Here is a 7,239-nt window from a genome sequence, read left to right on the forward strand (position 1 = left end):
GTGGATATTTTGGCAATGTCCATTTCTTCGATTTCAGTGATGGTTAGGTTCAGATGGGTGAGGTTTGGTGGGGTATGAACTTTTTGTGGATATTTTGGCAATGTTGAATTCTCTGACTTCAGTGATGGTTAGGTTAAGTTGGGTTAGGTATTGTGAGGTAAGCACGTTTTGTGGATATTTTATCATTGTCCAATTCTTTGATTTCGGTGATGGTTAGGTTCAGATAAGTGAGGTTTGGTAGGATAAGAACTCTTTGTGGATATTTTGGCAATGTCGAATTCTCTGACTTCGGTGATGATTAGGTTAGGTTGGTTTAGGTATTGTGAGGTAAGCACGTTTTGTGGATATTTTCGCAATGTCCAATTCTTTGATTTCGGTGATGGTTAGGTTCAGATGGGTGAGGTTCTGTAGGATAAGAACTTTTTGTGGATATTTTGGCAATGTCGAATTCTCTGACTTCGGTGATGGTTAGGTTAGGTTGGATAAGGTATAGTGAGGTAAGCACGTTTTGTGGATATTTTGGCAATGTCCAATTCTTTGATTTCGGTGATGGTTAGGTTCAGATGGGTGAAATTTGGTAGGATAAAAACTTTTTGTGGATATTTTGGCAATGTCGAATTCTCTGACTTCGGTGATGGTTAGGTTAGGTTGGGTTAGGTATTGTGAGGTAAGCACGTTTTGTGGATATTTTGTCAAGCCTAATTCTTTGATTTCGGTGATGGTTAGGTTCAGATGGGTGAGGTTTGGTAGGATAAGAACTTTTTGTGGATATTTTGGCATTGTCGAATTCTCTGACTTCGGTGATGGTTAGGTTAGGTTGGGTTAGGTATTGTGAGGTAAGCACGTTTTGTGGATATTTTATCATTGTCCAATTCTTTGATTTCGGTGATGGTTAGGTTCAGATAAGTGAGGTTTGGTAGGATAAGAACTCTTTGTGGATATTTTGGCAATGTCGAATTCTCTGACTTCGGTGATGATTAGGTTAGGTTGGTTTAGGTATTGTGAGGTAAGCACGTTTTGTGGATATTTTGTCAAGCCTAATTCTTTGATTTCGGTGATGGTTAGGTTCAGATGGGTGAGGTTTGGTAGGATAAGAACTTTTAGTGGATATTTTGGCATTGTCGAATTCTCTGACTTCGGTGATGGTTAGGTTAGGTTGGGTTAGGTATTGTGAGGTAAGCACGTTTTGTGGATATTTTGGCAATGTCCAATTCTTTGATTTCGGTGATGTTTAGGTTCAGATGGGTGAGGTTTTGTAGGATAAGAACTTTTTGTGGATATTTTGGCAATGTCAAATTCTCTGACTTCGGTGATGGTAAGGTTAGGTTGGGTTAGGTATTGTGAGGGAAGCCCGTTTTGTGGATATTTTATCATTGTCCAATTCTTTGATTTCGGTGATGGTTAGGTTCAGATAAGTGAGGTTTGGTAGGATAAGAACTTTTTGTGGATATTTTGGCAATGTCGAATTCTCTGACTTCGGTGATGGTTAGGTTAGGTTGGGTTAGGTATTGTGAGGTAAGCACGTTTTGAGGATTATTTATCAATATCCAATTCTTTGATTTCGGTGATGGTTAGGTTCAGATGGGTGAGGTTTTGTAGGATAAGAACTTTTTGTGGATATTTTGGCAATGTCGAATTCTCTGACTTCGGTGATGGTTAGGTTAGGTTGGATAAGGTATAGTGAGGAAAGCTCGTTTTGTGGATATTTTGGCAATGTCCATTACTTCGATTTCGGTGATGGTTAGGTTCAGATGGGTGAGGTTTGGTGGGGTATTAACTTTTTTTGGATATTTTGGCAATGTTGGATTCTCTGACTTCGGTGATGGTTAGGTTAGGTTGGGTTAGGTATTGTGAGGTAAGCACGTTTTGTGGATATTTTGGCAATGTTTAATTCTTTGATTTCGGTGATGGTTAGGTTCAGATGGGTGAGGTTTGGTAGGATAAGAACTTTTTGTGGATATTTTGGCAATGTCGAATTCTCTGACTTCGGTGATGGTGAGGTTAGGTTGGGTTAGGTATTGTGAGGTAAGCACGTTTTGTGGATATTTTGGCAATGTTTAATTCTTTGATTTCGGTGATGGTTAGGTTCAGATGGGTGAGGTTTGGTAGGATAAGAACTTTTTGTGGATATTTTGGCAATGTCGAATTCTCTGACTTCGGTGATGGTGAGGTTAGGTTGGGTTAGGTATTGTGAGGTAAGCACGTTTTGTGGATTATTTATCAATGTCCAATTTTTTGATTTCGGTGATGGTTAGGTTCAGATGGGTGAGGTTTTGTAGGATAAGAACTTTTTGTGGAGATTTTGGCAATGTCGAATTCTCTGACTTCGGTGATGGTGAGGTTAGGTTGGGTTAGGTATTGTGAGGTAAGCACGTTTTGTGGATTATTTATCAATGTCCAATTCTTTGATTTCGGTGATGGTTAGGTTCAGATGGGTGAGGTTTTGTAGGATAAAAACTTTTTGTGGATATTTTGGCAATGTCGAATTCTCTGACTTCGGTGATGGTTAGGTTAGGTTGGATAAGGTATAGTGAGGTAAGCACGTTTTGTGGATATTTTTGCAATGTCCATTTCTTCGATTTCAGTGATGGTTAGGTTCAGATGGGTGAGGTTTGGTGGGGTATGAACTTTTTGTGGATATTTTGGCAATGTTGAATTCTGTGACTTCAGTGATGGTTAGGTTAAGTTGGGTTAGGTATTGTGAGGTAAGCACGTTTTGTGGATATTTTCACAATGTCCAATTCTTTGATTTCGGTGATGGTTAGGTTCAGATGGGTGAGGTTCTGTAGGATAAGAACTTTTTGCGGATATTTTGGCAATGTCGAATTCTCTGACTTCGGTGATGGTTAGGTTAGGTTGGATAAGGTATAGTGAGGTAAGCACGTTTTGTGGATATTTTGGCAATGTCCAATTCTTTGATTTCGGTGATGGTTAGGTTCAAATGGGTGAGGTTTTGTAGGATAAAAACTTTTTGTGGATATTTTGGCAATGTCAAATTCTCTGACTTCGGTGATGGTTAGGTTAGGTTGGGTTAGGTATTGTGAGGTAAGCCCGTTTTGTGGATATTTAATCAATGTCCAATTCTTTGATTTCGGTGACGGTTAGGTTCAGATAAGTGAGGTTTGGTAGGATAAGAACTTTTTGTGGATATTTTGGCAATGTCGAATTCTCTGACTTCGGTGATGGTTAGGTTAGGTTGGATAAGATATAGTGAGGAAAGCTCGTTTTGTGGATATTTTGGCAATGTCCTTTATTTCGATTTCGGTGATGGTTAGGTTCAGATGGGTGAGGTTTGGTGGGGTATTAACTTTTTTTGGATATTTTGGCAATGTTGGATTCTATGACTTCGGTAATGGTTAGGTTAGGTTGGGTTAGGTATTGTGAGGTAAGCACGTTTTGTGGTTTTTTTGGCAATGTCCAATTCTTTGATTTCGGTGATGGTTAGGTTCAGATGGGTGAGGTTTTGTAGGATAAGAACTTTTTGTGGATATTTTGGCAATGTCAAATTCTCTGACTTCGGTGATGGTTAGGTTAGGTTGGGTTAGGTATTGTGAGGTAAGCCCGTTTTGTGGATATTTAATCAATGTCCAATTCTTTGATTTCGGTGACGGTTAGGTTCAGATAAGTGAGGTTTGGTAGGATAAGAACTTTTTGTGGATATTTTGGCAATGTCGAATTCTCTGACTTCGGTGATGGTAAGGTTAGGTTGGATAAGGTATAGTGAGAAAAGCACGTTTTGTGGATATTTTTGCAATGTCCATTTCTTCGATTTCAGTGATGGTTAGGTTCAGATGGGTGAGGTTTGGTGGGGTATGAACTTTTTGTGGATATTTTGGCAATGTCGAATTCTCTGACTTCGGTGATGATTAGGTTAGGTTGGTTTAGGTATTGTGAGGTAAGCACGTTTTGTGGATATTTTCGCAATGTCCAATTCTTTGATTTCGGTGATGGTTAGGTTCAGATGGGTGAGGTTCTGTAGGATAAGAACTTTTTGCGGATATTTTGGCAATGTCGAATTCTCTGACTTCGGTGATGGTTAGGTTAGGTTGGATAAGGTATAGTGAGGTAAGCACGTTTTGTGGATATTTTGGCAATGTCCAATTCTTTGATTTCGGTGATGGTTAGGTTCAAATGGGTGAGGTTTTTTAGGATAAAAACTTTTTGTGGATATTTTGGCAATGTCAAATTCTCTGACTTCGGTGATGGTAAGGTTAGGTTGGGTTAGGTATTGTGAGGTAAGCCCGTTTTGTGGATATTTAATCAATGTCCAATTCTTTGATTTCGGTGACGGTTAGGTTCAGATAAGTGAGGTTTGGTAGGATAAGAACTTTTTGTGGATATTTTGGCAATGTCGAATTCTCTGACTTCGGTGATGGTAAGGTTAGGTTGGATAAGATATAGTGAGGAAAGCTCGTTTTGTGGATATTTTGGCAATGTCCTTTATTTCGATTTCGGTGATGGTTAGGTTCAGATGGGTGAGGTTTGGTGGGGTATTAACTTTTTTTGGATATTTTGGCAATGTTGGATTCTCTGACTTCGGTAATGGTTAGGTTAGGTTGGGTTAGGTATTGTGAGGTAAGCACGTTTTGTGGTTTTTTTGGCAATGTCCAATTCTTTGATTTCGGTGATGGTTAGGTTCAGATGGGTGAGGTTTTGTAGGATAAGAACTTTTTGTGGATATTTTGGCAATGTCAAATTCTCTGACTTCGGTGATGGTTAGGTTAGGTTGGGTTAGGTATTGTGAGGTAAGCTCGTTTTGTGGATATTTAATCAATGTCCAATTCTTTGATTTCGGTGACGGTTAGGTTCAGATAAGTGAGGTTTGGTAGGATAAGAACTTTTTGTGGATATTTTGGCAATGTCGAATTCTCTGACTTCGGTGATGGTAAGGTTAGGTTGGATAAGGTATAGTGAGAAAAGCACGTTTTGTGGATATTTTTGCAATGTCCATTTCTTCGATTTCAGTGATGGTTAGGTTCAGATGGGTGAGGTTTGGTGGGGTATGAACTTTTTGTGGATATTTTGGCAATGTCGAATTCTCTGACTTCGGTGATGATTAGGTTAGGTTGGTTTAGGTATTGTGAGGTAAGCACGTTTTGTGGATATTTTCGCAATGTCCAATTCTTTGATTTCGGTGATGGTTAGGTTCAGATGGGTGAGGTTCTGTAGAATAAGAACTTTTTGCGGATATTTTGGCAATGTCGAATTCTCTGACTTCGGTGATGGTTAGGTTAGGTTGGATAAGGTATAGTGAGGTAAGCACGTTTTGTGGATATTTTGGCAATGTCCAATTCTTTGATTTCGGTGATGGTTAGGTTCAAATGGGTGAGGTTTTTTAGGATAAAAACTTTTTGTGGATATTTTGGCAATGTCAAATTCTCTGACTTCGGTGATGGTTAGGTTAGGTTGGGTTAGGTATTGTGAGGTAAGCCCGTTTTGTGGATATTTAATCAATGTCCAATTCTTTGATTTCGGTGACGGTTAGGTTCAGATAAGTGAGGTTTGGTAGGATAAGAACTTTTTGTGGATATTTTGGCAATGTCGAATTCTCTGACTTCGGTGATGGTAAGGTTAGGTTGGATAAGATATAGTGAGGAAAGCTCGTTTTGTGGATATTTTGGCAATGTCCTTTATTTCGATTTCGGTGATGGTTAGGTTCAGATGGGTGAGGTTTGGTGGGGTATTAACTTTTTTTGGATATTTTGGCAATGTTGGATTCTCTGACTTCGGTAATGGTTAGGTTAGGTTGGGTTAGGTATTGTGAGGTAAGCACGTTTTGTGGTTTTTTTGGCAATGTCCAATTTTTTGATTTCGGTGATGGTTAGGTTCAGATGGGTGAGGTTCTGTAGGATAAGAACTTTTTGCGGATATTTTGGCAATGTCAAATTCTCTGACTTCGGTGATGGTTAGGTTAAGTTGGATAAGGTATAGTGAGGTAAGCACGTTTTGTGGATATTTTGGCAATGTCCAATTCTTTGATTTCGGTGATGGTTAGGTTCAAATGGGTGAGGTTTTGTAGGATAAAAACTTTTTGTGGATATTTTGGCAATGTCAAATTCTCTGACTTCGGTGATGGTTAGGTTAGGTTGGGTTAGGTATTGTGAGGAAAGCACGTTTTGTGGTTATTTTGTCAAGCCTAATTCTTTGATTTCGGTGATGGTTAGGTTCAGATGGGTGAGGTTTGGTAGGATAAGAACTTTTTGTGGATATTTTGGCATTGTCGAATTCTCTGACTTCGGTGATGGTTAGGTTAGGTTGGGTTAGGTATTGTGAGGGAAGCACGTTTTGTGGATATTTTGGCAATGTCCAATTCTTTGATTTCGGTGATGTTTAGGTTCAGATGGGTGAGGTTTTGTAGGATAAGAACTTTTTGTGGATATTTTGGCAATGTCAAATTCTCTGACTTCGGTGATGGTTAGGTTAGGTTGGGTTAGGTATTGTGAGGTAAGCCCGTTTTGTGGATATTTTATCATTGTCCAATTCTTTGATTTCGGTGATGGTTAGGTTCAGATAAGTGAGGTTTGGTAGGATAAGAACTTTTTGTGGATATTTTGGCAATGTCGAATTCTCTGACTTCGGTGATGGTTAGGTTAGGTTGGATAAGGTATAGTGAGGAAAGCTTGTTTTGTGGATATTTTGGCAATGTCCATTACTTCGATTTCGGTGATGGTTAGGTTCAGATGGGTGAGGTTTGGTAGGATAAGAACTTTTTGTGGATATTTTGGCAATGTCGAATTCTCTGACTTCGGTGATGGTGAGGTTCGGTTGGGTTAGGTATTGTGAGGTAAGCACGTTTTGTGGATTATTTATCAATGTCCAATTTTTTGATTTCGGTGATGGTTAGGTTCAGATGGGTGAGGTTTTGTAGGATAAGAACTTTTTGTGGAGATTTTGGCAATGTCGAATTCTCTGACTTCGGTGATGGTTAGGTTAGGTTGGGTTAGGTATTGTGAGGTAAGCACGTTTTGTGGATTATTTATCAATGTCCAATTCTTTGATTTCGGTGATGGTTAGGTTCAGATGGGTGAGGTTTTGTAGGATAAGAACTTTTTGTGGATATTTTGGCAATGTCGAATTCTCTGACTTCGGTGATGGTTAGGTTAGGTTGGATAAGGTATAGTGAGGTAAGCACGTTTTGTGGATATTTTGGCAATGTCCATTTCTTCGATTTCAGTGATGGTTAGGTTCAGATGGGTGAGGTTTGGTGGGGTATGAACTTTTTGTGGATATTTTGGCAAT

This window comes from Arctopsyche grandis, unplaced genomic scaffold, assembly GCF_051622035.1.
Source record: "Arctopsyche grandis isolate Sample6627 unplaced genomic scaffold, ASM5162203v2 HiC_scaffold_40, whole genome shotgun sequence".
Lineage (NCBI taxonomy): Eukaryota > Metazoa > Arthropoda > Insecta > Trichoptera > Hydropsychidae > Arctopsyche > Arctopsyche grandis.